The sequence below is a fragment of the Moschus berezovskii genome, chromosome Y (genome assembly GCF_049115385.1).
Source record: "Moschus berezovskii isolate FMDL1 chromosome Y, NW_MosBer_1.0, whole genome shotgun sequence".
Lineage (NCBI taxonomy): Eukaryota > Metazoa > Chordata > Mammalia > Artiodactyla > Moschidae > Moschus > Moschus berezovskii.
In genome coordinates, this window is record NC_142489.1 from 27,089,013 (window position 1) to 27,108,630 (window position 19,618).

A 19,618-nucleotide genomic window follows, 5' to 3' on the forward strand; every position below is an offset into this window, starting at 1 on the left:
TGCAGTCTCAAAAAGAAGTGACTTTCTTACAGGTCAACATTCCAAAAGCGACCCCACCCAACTAGCCTACTTATATCTGACTGAGGTTACTGTCTTGTACATTAAAAAAGGACTTTCTAAGAGAAGGCTGGAAAGGACTGATGTGACACAGGTTAAGTGTAGCCAAGGTCCGGAAGTGAGTTCCCTTAGCGTCTACTCTGGGATCTCTAGCTAGAAAAAACAGCTTTCTGTTTGAGGATTCAGATTCTGTGTATAAGCTGCACTCGTAACTGAACATCAGCTGGAGGTCACCAAGCACTCTCCAAAATACCCATCACTTAATAAACTCATGAGTGAAACCACACCTTTGAAAAGATGCTCCACTGCAGTCTGACGTGAAGTCGATTCTTCAAGACCGAAATCACCCTCAGGTGGCTCTGGATTTCAGCCTCTGCGAAAGCCCCACACACTCAGAGGATCCTAGAGAAACTTCCTTCAGATACCAGTGAGAAAAGCTCAGCTTCATGTTATCAACTGGAATGCTTTTCCATTTAGGGGGGAAACACGAGTTCTTTTAAAGCACTCATATGTTTGTCCCTTTTCATTTCGACTGCCAGGAAACTTGGAGCCAAAATTGAAGCCTGACTTTGCTAATTCTGAAGGTTGAAATAGTTATTTTTGTATACAAACTTTCCCCCAGATCTCTCACTATTCTATTTTCAGTTTTCTCACTGTCATCATTTCCATTTTATCAGTATATCACAGATTCTTTCTGGAAGGGGTGATAAAACCCACAACCAAACAAAAGATCTATTTCAGAAAGAGGGGGATAGTATAAATGTGTCATTCATAGGAACACTACCATCTGGGACCCAACAATTCCACAAACTTCATGGAATAAATGCTACTCCTGTTGCTTTCTACAGCATCAGGAGCGGTCCCTCAAACCACAATCCACACAGAATTGGGTGTTTCAGATGCCATTCATAATTTTAAGGGATGGGGTGGTGATCCCTCCTTCCTGACTGACTCAACTGCCTCTCTCTCTTCCTGCCCTGTGTCACAGAGATATTCCATCCTCTTTCAATTAACTGCAGGAACTGAGGTTCTGCAACAGTTCACAATGATACAAACGCAGAGGAAAAATGCTAAAAATCCATCCCCCTCTCCTGCTTTAAGCAGCCAGACTAAGTAAACCCCAGGGGACACAGAACTGAGAAGATAGCTCCTGTCAGAAGCTGTGTGTGTTGTCTGTTTAGTCACTAAGTTGTGTCCAACTCTTTTGTGACCCCATGGACTATATAGCCCACCAGACTCCTCTGTCCATGGAATTCTCCAGGCAAGACTACAGGAGTAGGTTGCCATTTCATTCAACAGGAGATCTTCCCAATCCAAGGATCAAATTCTTGTGTCTTGCATCGGCAGGTGGATCCTTTACCACTGAGCCACATAATTAAACCTGGCTATTCCTCTATGTAGCTCAGAAAGTCCAAGAGGTTTTAAGGCTACAATCTCCGATTTGTCCTTAGGCCATGTCTCTGCTGGGCCCTTAATTAATGCTTATCTTTCTTGGGCATATCATCACCCACTTGCCAAGCCAGCTGAGAAATTCGCTGACTGCTTCGTCAATGGGCTGAATATCCTTCAAATCACTCCTATATTCCACTGGGGGGTCTGCCAACATGCCTGGGGTGTGGCAGGTTTGAAAGCAGCCACTGCTGGTTCAGTCCCTAATAGCAGCAAAGGGGGAACTACTAAGACTCAGGCAGCAGTTCACAACTAGGGGAGATTTAGCTTTGTCAAGACACTTTTGAAGGCTGCCACTGGGTAGATGCTGCTGACATCCAGTTGGTAGAGGCCAGGGATACTGGTCTTTATAAACATCCTTCAATACCCAGGACAAAGAATTATCCAGCATAAAAAGTCAATAGCGCCAAGGTTGAGACACCTCAAGCCTATGTCACTTAAATGCAAATATGACAGAGTACGGGCTCAGGTGCACATCATACACTGCCCCTTGGATGTCTAGAGGCCTAAGGAACTCAGCAGCCTGGTGCCACCGACCCAAAAGGTCTTATATTCTAGTAAGAAAATGTATTTTGAGATGCATGGGCAGCGTGAGGGGAGGTAAGGGGGAATAAACTCATCAAGGTCTTTGAATCGAACACTTTTATCAGTTTCAGCCCTGTCCAATGTCTTCACATTGACAAACACTTTAGGCATATTGGAAAAGAAACTGCTTAGGTTCAAAATGACTTGACTGCCAGAAGCAACTATTACTTTCTAAGAGACTTCTTTCCCTGTGCTCAAAATCAATCACTTTGGGTATCAACAAGGTAAAAGGTGGGCAGGCACAGCTTAATTCCTTCTCCTGCTCAGTAACTACCTAGGTGACCAGGAGCTAATCCAAGCTTTGTTGTGCCACACTTCATGATGTCAGAAAGTGACATGACACGTGATACTACAAATGGCAAGATGACATTCTAAAACCAAATCAAGAAACTAGAAACTGGTACAGCCACTCATCCTCCTGCTTGGGAGACAGTTCTTTGGCTTCCTTCCTAGGTTTTTGACCCTCCTATGCAGAATGGTCTTTTCCTAAATTTATGTCAAGTCCGCTCTTTGTGTTGGAGTCCAGGCCCAAATGTACTGTTGAGGATTCCGTCAATTCTTTCCCTTCAGCTTATCCTTTGTGGGATGAGGCAAGGGTTTTGCATTGTCTGAAAAGTCCTTCTCAAGCTGGGGGCTCGTCTTCTCCTAGACTGATCTTGGGTCCACTTTCTCACTGGCTGGTGACATGCTTTCAGCTCCTCTTCCATCTCCACTGGCTTCAGCAGTTTGGGCTTTTCTATTGACAGCAGATGGCTTTTTGCCCATCTGAGCCCCCTCTTTGTCTTCAGCACCTTCTGGCTCATTCTCGGACCTCTGCTTCTCACCACTGATAGAGTCACTTCTGCTACTATCTGACTTCTCATACTCCCCTGAATCACTGTGCTTGACAGCCATATAAACATATTCTGAGAATTCAGGCATGCCCAAATTAAACCAACCAACCAAAAAAAAAAAAAAAAAAAACCAGCATATGGCGTAGTCACAGAATAAAGAGAAGGACCAAAAACCCACAAATATTTTCCATGCTCACTGCTAGAATTAAAAAACAAACAAACAAACAAACCACACATCACATCACACTGGCCTGGTGGCGTTAGCAGTAGACTTAAGTTGCATCTGACTACACGTGACAAATGGAACTTTCCTGGAGAGGGTTTCAGTTACTGACATTCAAAGATAACATGGGGCCAAACCACATGAATTCCTAATTTATCCAGAGCTAAATCTTGGCCGCACACATAACACACTGGGACACAGAGAATGGGAGGAATGGAAGTGAATGCTACACAGGAGTTGGTAAAACTGATCCATTTTCAGTTCAGTTCAGTTCACTTCACTTCAGTCGATCAGTCATGTCAGACTGTTTGTGACCCCATGAACCGCAGCATGCCCAGCCTCCCTGTCTATCACCACCCCCAGAGTTCACCCCAACCCATGTCCATTGAGTTGGGTGGTGCCATCCAACCATTTCATCCTCTGTTGTCCCTTTCTCCTCCTGCCGTCAATCTTTTCCAGCATCAGGGTCTTTTCAAATGAGTCAGCTCTTCGCATCAGGTGGCCAAAGAACTGGAGTTTCAGCTTCAACATCAGTCCTTCCAATGAACACCCAGGACTGATCTCCTTGAGGATGGACTGGTTGGATCTCCATGCAGTCCAAGGGACTCTCAAGAGTCTTCTCCAACACCACAGTTCAAAAGCATCGATTCTTTGGTGCTCAGCTTTCTTTATAGTCCAACTCTCACGTGCATACATGATCACTGGGAAAAAACCATAGCCTTGACTAGTTGGACCTTTGTGGTCAAAGTAATGTCTCTGCTTTTTAATATGCTGTCTAGGTTGGTCATAACTTCCCTTCCAAGGAGTAAGTGTCTTTGAATTTCATGGCTGCAGTCACCATCTGCAGTGATTTTGGAGCCCCCCAAAATAAAGTCAGCCACTGTTTCTACTGTTTCCCCATCTATTTGCCATGAAGTAATGGAACCGGATGCCATGATCTTAGTTTTCCAAATGTTGAGCAACTTTTTCACTCTCCTCTTTCACTTTCATCAAGAGGCTCTTTAGATCCTCTTCACTTTCTGCCATAAGAGTAGTGTCATCTGCATATATGAGGTTATTGATATTTCTCCCAGCAATCTTGATTCCAGCTTGTGCTTCTATTTTACAGATTGGGGGAGGGGAAAAGAGGCCCTGAGAAATCACTTGTCCTGGGAAACAAAGAAAACCGAGAGACACGGGCTCTTCCCACAAATTCCCAAAGCATTAAGTTTTTTTTATCAAAGAAACAAGCCAAGCTTTAAAGCAGGTGATGCAAACTCACAGCACATGAGCCACATGGGGCAAGCAGGCGTGTTATTTAGGAAGCAATGTTTTGACCCAATGTGCTCCAGTATTTTGTAATTTGTTGTTTTAAACTTAGCATGTGCTGGCCAATTCACAAATCGGGAAGTTTCACACAGAAAATAAGATGTTAGGCTTGTCTGAAAGGGAAGAAGACCTGGCCATTCTGGGTCACTTGCCTGCAAGACTGGCTTGGGCTGAGAAATACTAGCCCCTTTCAGTTGGGGGAGCACTGTCTCCAGGTGGCCCAGCTGCCCAGCCCCCATCTGGCTCCCTGCCCTGAAGCAGAGTCAACCGCTACTGTGCTTCTACTGTTTTTCTACTTGTATTTGAGTCCAGAGGAAAGTCACCCATTTCCATGTCTCAAGCAAAAGGAAAAATGGTAAAACACCAGGAGTGTCCTCCATATACAAGCAAAAATGGGCAAAAGTCTATTTCTAACAATAATTTCATTTAACCATTTACATTTTCTGCTCCCAGTAGTGAGTGTCATCCATCTGCTGGTCAATAATCCGATACCCTACACTTTCGAAAAGAGGAAATCCCCATCAACTCTGTATCATCTTCCTTCTAGAGCAATGGTTGCCATGATGGGATCATGGAAGAGAAAATCGTAAAAGGTTACCCACAAACAGCCCAGCAGGATCAGGAGTGAACTACATCCACCTCCTCCAGGGCTCAAATTGGAAGAATCTAAAAACCAAATCTGGTTTAATTTCTGGATGTCAGGGCTTGTGCAGTTGGTAATTAAAGGTTGGACAACAGAATGACAAGCATGGCCACACACGCGTGGATACTGGAGCCCAAAGGAGGTGAATTCGGATCCTGCTCCTCTGCTTCTATTAGTTGTGTGACCCACAACGAGGGAGCTACCTCTCTGAGCCTCCGTTTCTTCCCCTGGACAATGGGTTCGATAACAGTATCAACCTTCCAGGACCATCTACGCACAGTGCAAGGGGCATACGAAGTCCTCCGTAAATCCTTATTAACAATAACAAACCGAGGACCTAGACCAGCTGCCTGCAAGAACCCAAGAAGGCTACGAACTGCAAAATTTCATCCACGTCACTCAATGTCTTAACCAAATGGGCGACCCAGGAAGGAATGCTTTTGTTAGACAGCCTGGGTGACTCCCAGAGCACCCAGTGACAAAGAAACCTCACCTTGGACTGGCTTTCTCTACTGAGACCCAGCCAGCTCCTATTTCCTTACAAATGCCCTCCTGACTTTATTTACCTCGTCTACAAACATTCTAGAGCATTACTATGTGTATAAGACCAAGTATCTTGGAGAGGGCAAGTCTTTATAAGATCTTTATAAGACAAACCTCTCTGCACTCATGGAGCTTCCAGTCTAGATTGGGAGGGATACCCACACACACAAAGGGACCACAGATGTTTTGGAACCATGAAGTACCCCCAGGAGGTGGGCAGACAGGGAGGGCAGTCAAGGAAGACTTCCTGGAGGAGGTGATGCCCAAGCTCAGCCTTAGGGATAGGTTTCGGGTAGGCAGTGTAAAACGGCAGGCAGCATGGGGACGAGGAAAGGAGGCAACAGATACAGAAGCAGGATGTATTTGCCAGGGGAAGGAGTGGGGCAGGGGCGTGGCCCAGCATGGAGGGGAAAGGTTTGTGTTGGACACATTGGACAACTGTGGGATACACGTGACCCTGAAATGAAGACACTGCCGTGTGCAGAGAAGCACACTGTAAAACTCAGGAGGCTCTTTCTGCTTCCAAATTTTCTTACAACTGGCACCTCGAGTCAGCAGGCTGCCACTCTCAAAGATCGTACTCTGACAAACTCAAAATACCCTCTGAACAGTTAACTAGCAAGTCTGAAATATTCTGCCAGGAGAAATATTTTTTGGGTGACCAAACGCGCCAAAGGTAAAACTGCTGCTAAAAAAGGAGCTGGGATTGGGCTTTCATTTCCACCAGGTGGTACCCCTAAAGACAGTAATGATGGTGATAATCATATAAGCGAACCAAGACACACACCTCTTTGTGCTTTGCAACTCTCTATCGTCTTGCCAAGATTTAGCTGGAATCTGCTGTGAATCTGCCCCTTGGGGGAGAGGAGAGAGACAGGAGCAGACTGCAGCTGGACAGACTCAGCCAGATCCATCAGGTCCATATCGGCCTTGCTTCAATCTTGAAGACACCACCACCCCCTCGTGAGATCAGGCACTGGAGGGAAATAGCGAATAACGCTCATCACTTGGCTTCTTCTAGAAAACACCTTTTTGAGCCCAGGAGGAGAAAGCCTTAAATATCTCTATCGTTTACCCCAACAATATTATCTACTCGACAGCCTGGGCTAACTTGGACATAAGAGGCTGAGAGAACATTTGGCGGGTTTCTACTGAACTATCGCCTGGGTCACTTTCAATATGGAAAATGCACAACCCCAGCCAGATGGCTGGTTTCCATGAAGCTCAGCATCACTGTGGATCCTCCATAGCCAAAGATTACACTACGTTCAACTTCAACTATAGCAGAAAAATGACACACTGAGTCTGGCCACTTTGCTTTGAACTTCAGGCTCAGATCAGCATGGGCTTGTAGCCTAGAGAGGTGCTGAGCCTCGCAGAGATAAAGCCTCACTGATAAAGATGGGGACCCCAACTCCTCATTTACCTAGAGAATTCATTCTTCGTCAACCTTGTCTGGAGGTCAAATTAAAGAAAGGGAAAATAGGAACTTCCCTGGTGGTACAGAGGTTAAACTCCATACTCCCAATGCAGGGGGCCCAGGTTGGATTCCTAGGCAGGGAACTAGATTCCAGTTGCCCCGGCTAATAGTTCACATGCCACCAATGAAGGTCAAAGGTCGCGCGTCTCACAAATAAGACCCCGCCTAACCAAATAAATATTTAAAGAAAGGGAAAACAAGACAGGCAGACACTCCAGCTGGTGTGCTGTACCTCCCTTTGGCTCCTGGTATCTATCTGAGGAATGGGGACCGATTAGTCTTGGACAGGAACCTGTGTCTTCTTGCTCAGGTAAGATGTCAACTCCTCCTCACACCAACTGCGGGCAAAGACCTCTGCTTAATGACTCAGGTCCGAAGGTCCTGCCTGCCCCTACCACCACCCCAACCCCCATGTCTGCGGGGTCTTTGTTTGACCAAGTTGGCCCAGATTCCCAAGGCTCCATGAGCATGCATTTCTTGAATTCCTTTCCCACCTCCTCTGCTGCCACCTCTCAGTTCAGTTCAGTTCAGTCGCTCAGTCGTGTCTGACTCTTTGCGACCCCATGAATCACAGCACGCCAGGCCTCCCTGTCCAGCACCAGCTCCCGGAGTTCACTCAAACTCATGTCCATCGAGTCGGCAATGCCACCCAGCCATCTCATTCTCTGTCATCCCCGTCTCCTCCTGCCCCCAATCCCTCCCAGCATCAGACTCTTTTCCAGTGAGTCAACTCGTCGCATGAGGTGGCCAAAGTATTGGAGTTTCAGTTTTAGCATCAGTCCTTCCAATGAACACCCAGGATGGAGACCCCCAAAACATAACAAGGGGACAAAATGGTGGAAGTAGCAAAGGCCCAGAAAACAGTGAGAGACTCTGCAGGCAGGAAGCACGGTCTTTCATCCTGACATCACCTCCAATAGACCCGAACGCACTTGGGGTCTGATAAGGGGTGCCAAGTTCCCCTAACTGATCCCTGAAAGCAGGTCAGAAAGGATGTAGGATCCCTCAAGGATCCATCAAGAATAAAGATCAGCCTCCTCTGAGCTGGTTCCACTGGCTATCAGCTCACTATCCGACTTCTCCCATCTCTTTGCTACCCCCACCCAGAATGTCACCTCCAACCACCAACCTGGTACAAAGACCAAGATACAGACCGAGTGCTGGACCGCAGGGCTCCTCCAAAGCCTTCGTTCTCCCACTTAACGTGACCATTGCACTCCGCCCAGCACCCAAGAAGGGGGGCTGCTCCTAATACCACACACCAGAGATTTACTCTTTTAAGGGGCCACACGTAGTCACCCCAAAGCCCCATCCAACCCACTCATAGAAGACTGGAGCCACAAATCGCTCAAACTTCATTTATCACCAAAATGAGGGAAGATTAGGAATGGCTCTGTCCCAAGGGCACACTTGGGGTTGGCCACCAGGGAGATTCCAAAAGGGAGTTTTCACAGCACACTGGGAAAGCATCCTGTCATTAAAGAAATCGCTCTACGAAAACTGACCCGAGTGTGCACACGTGCATGCATGTCTTTGTCTGGTGTGTGTGCACATATTGATCTGGGGCCCTTCAGAGAGCCTCTCAGGGCTAGGAATGAAGATGCTTGCAAGGAGAATGGCTGAATGCTCAACTCCTTTAGAGGGGGAAGAATATTCATTCAATTTTACGGGAGAGGCATTTTTCGAAGTGAACAGACACCACGAAAGAGGGATCAAAGAGCAAAAAATAATAATATTAAATAAAAAAAAAAAACTAGGAGGAGGAGGACTGAGGAACATAGAAAGGAGGAAGATCAAACTAAACAGCAGCTGAAATGAGAACATGACAGTAAAAGGAGAAAGACAGGAGGCCCATCTCATCATTTCTGCTCTCAGAAATGAGGAACCACTGCATTCCAAAGGGCAAACACAGGCAGCCTTTTCATGCATAAAGTTAGAAAAGAAGTTGTCACACAAAAATACTTCCCATGAAGTGGAGTAGCAGGAGATGGTGGTGTTGCCCATGTTACAGCAGGACATCCTGTTCTCTACAACATTCCTATGTGGTTAACAGATTCCACACATCTGTTACCGAAAAACACAACTGACCATATCAGGTAGGGTTCAACCAATTTTTTCCATAAAGAGCCACAGAGTAAATGAACCTTTGCAGGAGTATAGCCTCTACTCCAAAAGTGCCATAACATAATGCGTGAAATACTGCATTCCAATAAAACTTCATTTACAAAAACAAGTTGGGGGCCAGATTTGGTCCACAGGTTGGAATGTGTGCCAGCCCCTGACTGCTAACCATGCCTTAACATTGAAATCGCTCCCTGTCCAGTCCAGAGGTTTAGAAAAATAACCCTGACTACTTGGCCCCACCTCCAGAGACTGACTTCACAGGCATGAGGGAAGGCCTGAGTGGTGGCCTTAAAAAGGTTCCTCGGGTGTTTCCAATTGGCCAGTAAGGCTGTAAGCCCTGTATTGCACAGATGTTGTCTGTGAGTAAAGAAAATGCCTCATGATTTGTCTTAACTCTTGTGCACCTTGTATGAAACCTTGGGGTTCATACAAACAGATCTACACATCACCAAAATAATCAGGTATGAGCATGCGTGTGTACCTGTGTGTGTCTACATTGCATCTTTTGTTTGTTTGGTTTTGCTTTTGTTCTTGCATGTGTGCTCAGTCATGTCTGATTCTTTGCAACCACATGGAGTGCATCCCGCCAGGCTTCTCTGTCCATGAGACCTCCCAGGCTGGAATATTGGAATGGATTGCCATTTCCTTCTCCACGGGGATCTTCTTGACCCAGGAATCTAACCCACGTCTCTGGCATTGGCAGGCGGAGTCTTTATCACGAAGCCACCTGGAAAGCCTAGAGTGCATGTGGCCTACCCATGTGTGTCTACAGTAAGTGCAATGTCTTAATTTTAGCCTAAAAACTGAATATTCATAATCAAGAGGAATGAAAAATAAAGCACTTCTTTTCACAAAATATGGGGTCAACGTGCTATTGTAATGTTTATTCTAATGAGAAACCACCAAAAGCCAGGGAGGGGACTGCTCTAGGGTCCCTGGGAATGGACCTTTAGGAGTTGAGTGTCACAAACTTTCAACAGTGTATGGACTCAACTGTCCTCCACAGAGAGAAAAAGATGAGCTTCTCTTTCTCATTTGGCTCCTAGCAGCTTGTGGAGACAGTGTCAGACTTTATTTTTTTGGGCTCCAAAATCACTGCAGATGCTGATTGCAGCCATGAAATTAAAAGACGCTTACTCCTTGGAAGGAAAGTCATGACCAACCTAGATAGTATATTAAAAAGCAGAGACATTACTTTGCCAACAAAGGTCCGTCTGGTCAAGGCTATGGTTTTTCCCGTGGTCATGTATGGATGTGAGAGTTGGACTATGAAGAAGGCTGATCGCCGAAGAATTGATGATTTGAACTGTGGTATTGGAGAAGACTCTTGAGAGTCCCTTGGACTGTAAGAGATCCAATCAGTCCATTCTAGAGGAGATCAATCCTGGGTGTTCATTGGCGGGACTGATGCTAAAGCTGAAACTGCAATACTTTGGCCACCTCATGCGACGAGTTGACTCACTGGAAAAGACTCTGATGGTGGGAAGGATTGGGAGCGGGAGGAGAAGGGGATGACAGAGAATGAATTGGCTGCATGGCATCACCAACTCTATGGACATGAGTTTGCGTGAACTCTGGGAGTTGGTGCTGGACAGGGAGGCCTGGCGTGCTGTGATTCATGGGGTCGCAAAGAGTCAGACACGACTGAGCGACTGAACTGAACTGAACTGAGATTATCAGGACTCCTTCTGCCCTTCTATATTGGGAATATCTGCAGAATCCAACCTGGCTGTCAACATTTAAACTTCTCAGCTGATAGGAAGACAGCTTAGGCTATAAATGCAAACCAGGGACTAAAAGAAAGAAGGAAAGAAAGAAACACACCCACTTTGGAGAAATGAGGCACCAACCTTACCTTGCTGATGGGAACATAAATCAGAACCACCCTTCAGAGGGCAATCTGGCAATATCTCTCCAAATATCAGCAGCACAGAGGCTGTGGCCCACGGCTCCACTTCTAGGAACATATCCTGTGGATTCACTCCCACCTGGGCAGAAGGGTCTTTATCGCAGCTGTTTCCAACAGCAAAAATAGAGAACTACTCAATACGTAAAGTGCCTGGATGAATAAGTTACCATTCACCTTTAAAGGGAAGAAAATACAGCCACTAAAATAACAGCGTGATAGCTCTGTGTGCAGTGAAATGGAAAGCCCATTTGTTTAATGAAAAGGAAAATAGTAAAGGACATTAGCGCTGGTGTAGGGGAGAAAAGGAGGAAAGGAAATGCAGATACTCATATATGTGTTTTTGGGCTTCTGAGTGTGGACATTAGTGCCTTGCAGGTGGGAGTAAATGGCCAGGAGCAGTTCTGGCACTGCAAAATGTTTGACAGCAATCATGACCTCCACCCACTAGATGGCAGTAGCACTCACATCCCTGGGACAATAAAGGGTCCAGGGGATTCCCTGGTGGTTCAGTGGTTAAGACTCCATCTTCCAACTGAGGAAGCACAGGTTTGATCCCTGGGAATTAAGATCCCACATGAGACACACGGTGCAGCCCTCCCCTGGACTCCCTGTTCAAAAGTGTCTGGAGAATCCCAGGGATGGGGGAGCCTGGTGGGCTGCCATCTAATGGGGTCGCACAGAGTTAAAACTGTCTCAGTTCAGTTCAGTCGCTCAGTCGTGTCCGACTCTCCGCGACCCCATGAATCACAGCACGCCAGGCCTCCCTGTCCATCACCAACTCCCGGAGTACACTCAAACCCATGTCCACAGAGGCGGTGATGCCATCCAGCCATCTCATTCTCTGTCGTCCCCTTCTCCTCCCGCCCCCAACCTTTCCCAGCATCAGAGTCTTTTCCAGTGAGTCAACTCGTCGCATGAGGTGGCCAAAGTATTGCAGTTTCAGCTTTAGCATCAGTCCCTCCAATGAACATCCAGGATTGATCTCCCTTAGAATGGACTGGTTGGATCTCCTTGCAGTATAAGGGACTCTCAAGAGTCTTCTCCAACACCACAGTTCAAAAGCATCGATCCTTCGGCGATCAGACTTCTTCACAGTCCAACTCTCACCTCCATACATGACCACGGGAAAAACCATTGCCTTGACTAGACGGACCTTGGTTGGCAAAGTAATGTCTCTGCTTTTTAATATACTATCAAGGTTAGTCATAATCTAGACATTGTTAAGTGGGGCCCAGATCACCCAGACTGAGGTCGAAAAGAGCTTTCCAAGGAGACTAAATAGAGCCAACAAGGAAAGAGGATGGACCAAAAAAATAAAAGGGGCCAACACTGGTCACACTATTATTTTCACAGGTGGGGAGTGATAAAGAGGAACAGGTGATCAGAGGTTACAGGTATAGACTGGCTTTTCATTAATCATCTTTCGGTACTTTGACTTGGAGAAGGGGATGACAATCTATGCCAGTATTCTTCTCTTAAGAATTCCCTGCACAGAAGAGCCTGGCAGGCTACAGACCATGGGATCCTACCTTGACTTCTTGTTCCCTGTGCATTCATTACATAGAAAAACATTTTTTTCTTCAATTATGTGATTCCTCAAAAATCAGAACACACTAACGAACAGCCAAGCCAGCTTTGATGTATGATGGACTAAAATCCCACTACCGAAGGCTCCAGCCATAAAAGAAACAGCCATCAAAGCAAAATGTTTTAAGGGCACTTCCTTTGTGGTCATTGATTAAGACCACGCTTTCACTACAGGGGGAACGGGTTCCATCTCTGGTTAGGGAGCTAAGATTCTGCATGCCATGAGTCACACCCCACCTCCACAAAGTTTTAAAACAAAAATATAAACACTCCTTTATAAGTTAAAAGAAAAAAAAAAAACTCCTTTATTCAAAAGACACAGGCAGACTATAAAGAATGGTCTTGCAGGAGGCACAAGCTAATGGCTCCTTCAAACGAATAATATCTTTAGACAAGACACCCTGGAAGATGCTCTTGTCAGTCAGTAAAGCAGACATCTTTCTCACCTCATTCACTCTAAGAAAAAAAAGAAAAATCAAGACAACAACTGGAAAACTGGGGTACCCAGACCTGCATCCAAGACCTCAAAGAATGGCTGGCTTCCAAAGTCTTGCTTTCTGCAGAGAAAAGCAAGGAGGCTGGTGATATTGACAGTGGAAGAATAAACAAGAAGAAAGTTTTCAGGTCTGAGGATTTCTGTTTTTCTTGAAAATTCAGGGTTGGACAGCACAAATTCAATGGGTGGGAGCTGCCTCCTTACAAAAAAATTACTTTGTGCTTCATTCCATTGCCATCCAAATCCTTATCTGACCCTTGATTCCTACAGCTGGGCCAACGAACCCTACAGCAGCAAGTGGTGAGAGCTCGTGAAAGTGAAAAGATGCCCTGTCCTGCAGCATTGCAGATCATTTGTCTTGGTTAAAAAGCTACATGGCAGACAGACCCAAATCTAAAGGCAAAACTCAACCACAAGCCATGTGTGATCCTGGGTAGGTAACTTTATTTCTCTGTGCAATGGGGCTATTACCTTATCTTGAAGGTTACTGTATATTTTTTTTTAATAGTTTTCCCATACAGAGAGTAAAGTTCACTTTTTGGAGAATCCAGGAATCTTAACACCTGTGCAGATGCAAGTAAACACCAGGACAAAACAAATAGAATGCAGAACTGCCACACATGACTGGCAAAGAGGAAGGGTGACCGTGAGAATGCTTCTGTACAGCTTTCTTTTTGAGGGTGTGGAGGCGGGAGGAGAGTGTGAGAAAGCAAACCACACTGCTGAGAACTAGGAGTGAACCTGAGGGGCCCAGACTGGTCCTTGCATGTTCAAATAAGGAGCTCCCACCAGCCAACCTGAGCTGGAGCCCCTCAAGCCACTGTCCCATCACTTCTGGGTTGCAAGACCAGGTGACTGTGATAAACAAGGCCTCAGCCCCAGTGGGGACAGAGACTCACTCCAACTCCACCACCTCTGTCTCTGCATTCCCATCCCTGGGGCCCCCTCTCCAGTTCTCAGTTCCTCCCTCTGAAAATGGCATCACAGGACAAGATGAGCCCAGAGGGCACTGACCACCAGAGTCTGTGTCTTCAGGCTGGAAGATCACTCCACACTAGTGGCTTCCTGTCCCTCCATAAAACCTGGTATATTCAAAGGGCTCCGGATAGCACACCCCAAGTATTTCTTCTCTGCTTGCCTCCTGCTCCTTTCTCAGCCTCCTCTGCTCACTCTTCCTAATGCCTACATGCACAGTGGGCTTCCCTGATGGCAAAGAACCCGCCTGCCAAAGCAAGAGACACAGGTTCGATCCCTGGGTTGGGAAGGTCCCCTGGAGAAGGAAATGGCAACCCACTCCAGTATTCTTGCCTGGAAAGTCCCATGGACAGAGGAGCCTGGGGGCTACAGTCCATGGGGTTGCAAAGAGTCAGACAGGACTAAGCAACAACAACACGGGCAAGTGGATCAGGCCTCTCACTCTTTCTTTATGCTCCTGGCCAGGGTCTCTGAACGTTCGCACTACTGCCATCGCGGCTGCATAATTCTCTGTCGTGGGGATTGTTCTGTGCACTGCAGAAGATTTAGCAGCATCCCTGGTCAGCAATCACTTGCCAGCAGCTTCCCTCGTTCCCCACTTCGCCTAACTTATGAGACCTACTGCTTTGAATCCAATCCCATGAATACATCTATATTCTCAGAATTGCACGTTCTGCCCTGACCTGGCCTGATTCAAGCCTCCAACTACCCTCATGTTCTCTCCACCTAGGAATCTAGCAGGCATCTCAAACTTGCGAAATTGAGACCTGAACCCAGTGGCTCTTGTTTCTCCTGCTGTATCCAAACCTGTCAACCCAGGCAAGACCCAGCAAATCTCTGCTGCAGGGCCTGCTCCAGAGGAGCAGGCTGTAGCAACAGCCTCCTAACCAAGCTGCAACAATGACTCCAGCAATCATAAAGTGGCTGGACGAAAACAGAAATGAAGTTCAGCTAGGGATGTGTCTGGAGATGAAAGTAAAGATCTGATGCTGTAAAGAATGTCACTGCATAGGAACCTGGAATGCTATGTCCGTGAATCAAGGTAAGTTGGATGGGGTCAAGCAGGACAGAGCAAGAGTAAACCTCAGTGTCTTAGGATTCAGGGAACTAAAATGGAGTGGGATGAGCAAATTTAACTGGGATGGTCATTATATCTACTACAGTGGGAAAGAATCCCATAGGAGAAATGGAGGAGCCCTCGTAATCCACTAAAGAGTCCGAAATGCAGTACTTGGGTGCAACCTCCAAAATGACAGAATGAGCTCAGTTCATTTCCAAGGCAAACCATTCACTTTACTGAAGTCTCTGCCCCAAATGCTGATGCTGAAGAAGCTGAAATTAATCAGTTCTATGAAGACCTACACGACCTTGTAGAACTAACACCAAATGAAAGATGTCCTTATCATCTCAGGGGACTGGAATGCAAAAGCAGGAAGTCAAGAGGTACCTGGAGCGACAGGCAAGTTGGACCTTGGAGTACAAAATGAAGCAGGGCCCAGACTAATCAAATTCTGCCAAGAGAATGCTCTGGTCATACCAAATATCCTTTTACAACAGCACGAGAGACGACTTTACAGGAGGATGTCACGAAATGGTCTATGCTGATGTCAGATTGATAATATTCTTGGGAGCAATCAAGGGGGAGAAGCTGTATACGGTCTGCAAAAACAAGACCCGGAGTTGACTGTGGATCATCATCAGATCATCAGCTTCTCATGGAAAAAATGCAGGCTTAAACTAAACGGGGCAGAGTGGGGTGTGGGTAGAGGGCAGAACCACTAGGCCAGCCAGGTACAACTTGAATCAAATCCCCTCTGAATATGCGGTGGAGGGGACAAATCGTTTCAAGGGTTTAGATCTAGTAAACAGAGTGCCTCAAGTACTGTGGAAGGAGATCCAAAATATTGTACAGCGAACAAACCCATCCCAGAGAAAAATAAAAGCACGAAGGCAAAGTGATTGAGGAGGGTTTACACATAGCTGTGGAAAGGAGAGAAGCAAAAAGCTTGACGAAAAGGCAAAGGTACCCCAACTAAGTGCAGAGTTCCAGAGAATAGCAAGGAGAGACAAGCAGGGCTTCTTCAATAAACAATGCAAAGAAATAGAAGAAAACAACAGAAGGGGAAAGACTAGAGCTCTCTTCAAGAAAACTGGAAATATCCAAAGAACATTTCATCCAAAGATATGCACAAAAAGGACAGAAACCATAAAGGCCGAAAAGAAGCAGAAGAGATCAAGATGCGATGGAAAGAATATATAGAGGTGTAGAAAAAAAAAGGCCTAAACGACCCAGATAAGCACCCTTCACCTTCCCAGAGCCAGACATTCAGGAGTGTGAAATCAAGTAAGATGATGGAATTCCAGCAGAGCTACTTAAAATCCTAAAAGACAATGGTATCAAGGTGCTGCACTCAAGACGTCAGCAAATCTGGAAAACCTAATAACAGCCACGGGCCTGGAAAAGGTCAATCCTTTTCCCAATTTCCAAGAAGGGTAGGACGAAAGAACGTTCAAACCACGGCACAATTGTGCTCATCTCCCACGCTAATAAAGTTATGCTCAAAATCCTTCATGCTAGGCTTCAGCATTACATGAACTGAGAAATTCCAGATGTTCAAGGTGGGCTTAGGAACATCAGAGGAACCAGATCTCAAGTTGTCACCATTGGCTGGATCACAGAAATAGCAAGTTAACTCCAGAGAAACCTCTACCTCTTTTTCACTGACCACTCTATAAAGTCTTTGGTTGTGTTGATCATAACAGATTGTGCAAAACTCTTAAAGAGGTGGCAATACAGGACCATCTTTACCTGGATCCTGAGAAACCTGTAGGCAGGTTAGGAAGCAACAGTTAGAACCAGGTATGGAACAATTGATTGGTTCAGGATTGAGAAAGGATGACAAGGCTGTTGATTGTCACCTTGCTTATTGAACTTAAGTGCATAGCACATCATGAGAAATGCCAGGCTGGATGAGTTGCAACCCCAAATCATGATTGCTGGGAGAAATGTCAACCACCTAAGATATGCATATGAATACCCCTCTAATGACAGAAAATGAACAGGGACTAAAGAACCTCTTCATGGGGGTGAAGGAGGACAGTTCAAACGCAGGCATAAAACTCATTATAAAAACCCAGATCACAGTATCCGATTCCATCACTTCATGGCAAATAGAAGGGGGAAAGGGGAAAGCTGTGCCAGATTTCCTCTTCTTGAGCTCTAAAATCACTGCAGATGGTGACTGAAGCCATGAAATTAGAAAACACGTATTGGCAGGAAAGCTATGACAAACCTAGACAGTGTGTGAAAAGGCAAAGCTATCATTTTTCTGACAAAGGTACAAAGAGTCGAGGCTATGGTCTTTCTAGTAGTCACATATGGTTTTCAGAGATGGACCAAAAAGGAGGCAGAACACCAAAGAACAGATGCTTTCTGAACTGTGGGCCTGGAGAACTCCTGACAGTCCCTTGGACAGCAAGGAGACCAAGCCAGTCAATGTTCAAGGAAATCAACCCTAAATACTCATCGGAAGGACTGCTGTTGAAGCTGAAGCTCTAATACTTTGGCCACCCGATGTGAAGAGCCAACTCACTGGAAAAGACCCTGATGCTGGGAAAGACTGAAGGCAGAAGGTGAAGCCGGAGACAAGGATGAGATGGTTGGGTGGCATCACCGATGCAGTGGATATGAACCTGGACAAACTCCGGGAGATGGTGGAGGACAGGGAGACCTGGCGTGCTGCCATCCACAGCTTCACAAAGTGTCAGACACATCTTGGCCACTGAGCCACCACAAGGGTGTGTCCTAATTTCATTCTTTTACTTTTAGCTGTCAAGATTTTCCAGTATCAGTTTTAAAAGAAATGATCTTTTCTCCCTTGCATATTGCTGCCTCCTTTGTTGTAGATTAGGGGACCATTTGGGCATGAGTTTATCTCCGGGTTTTCTATCGTGTTCCATTGGCCTATATTCCTGTTTCTGTCTCAGTTCTATGCCGCACTGATTACTATCAGTTCAGTTCAGTTCAGTCGCTCAGTCGTGTCCGACTCTCCGTGACTCCATGAATCACAGCAGGCCAGGCCTCCCTGTCCACCACCAACTCCCGGAGTTCACTCAAACTCACATCCACAGAGTCGGTGATGCCATCCAGCTATCCCATTCTCTGTCGTCCGCTTTTCCTTCTGCTCCCACCCTTTCCCAGCCTGAGTCTTTTCCAGTGAGTCAACCTGTCACATGAGGCGGCCAAAGTACTGCAGTTTCAGCTTTAGCATCAGTCCTTCCAATGAACACCCAGGATTGATCTCCTTTTGTAGTAAAGGCTGAAGTCAGGGAGTCTGAATCCTACAGCTCTTCTTTTTCTCTCTCAAGACAGCATGGTTCTTTAAGGGCTTCTCTATTTCCATACAAGTTTGAAAAAAATTTTTTTCTATTATCTGTGAAAAATGCCATTGGTAGTTTCATACGAATGGCACTGAATCTGTAAATTGCATTTTGCGGTGTAGCCCTTTTCACAATATCGATTCTTCCAGTACACGAGAATGGTATATCTCTCCATATCTTTGTGTCACCTTTGTTTCATCCATGCCTTATTATTTTCTGTGCACCAGTCTCTTCCCAGCCTAGGCAGGTTTATTCCCAGGAATTTTACTCTTCTTGTGGCCATGGTGAATGGGATTGCTTCCTTAGTTTCTATTTTTGATGTTTTGTTCTTATTGTATAGGAAAGCAAGAGTTTTCCGTGTGTTAATTTTGTATCCAGCAACTTCCCTAAAGTCCTTAATTAGTTCTAGTCATTTCGTGGTGACATCTTTGGTTTCTCTGGGCATGGTATCACATCATGGGCAAACAGTGGCAGTTTCACCTCTTCTTTTTCAGTTTGTTTGAAAATGGTTTTCTTCTTTTCCTCTGATTGCTGTCACTCGGAGTCCCAAGACTATACCGAATAACAATGGTGAGAGTGGGCATCTTTGTCTTATTCTAAACCTTAGGGGACATGCTTTTACCATTGGGGATCATGTTTGCAGTGGATTTATCCATATGTGGTAGCCGTTATTAGCATGAAGAAGATTCCCTCTGATCCCACTGCCTGAACAGGTTTTCCCGTACACCCATCATAAATGGGTGTTGGATTTTGTCAAAAGTGTTTTTTGCGTTTTTATCCTAAATAGTTTCAAGAGCTCTCCTTGGAAAACTCAGTTATCTTTCAGTGTTCTTTCTTCCTTTTGCCCCCTGATGCAAAGAGCTGACTCATTAGGAAATGCCCTGATGCTGGGAAAGATTGAAGGTAAAAGGAGAAGTGGTCAGCAGATGATGAGATGGTTCAGTAACATCACCAAACCCAAGGACATGAATCTGAACAAATTCTGGGAGACAGGGAAGGGAAGTCTGGCAGGCTAGAGTCCATGGG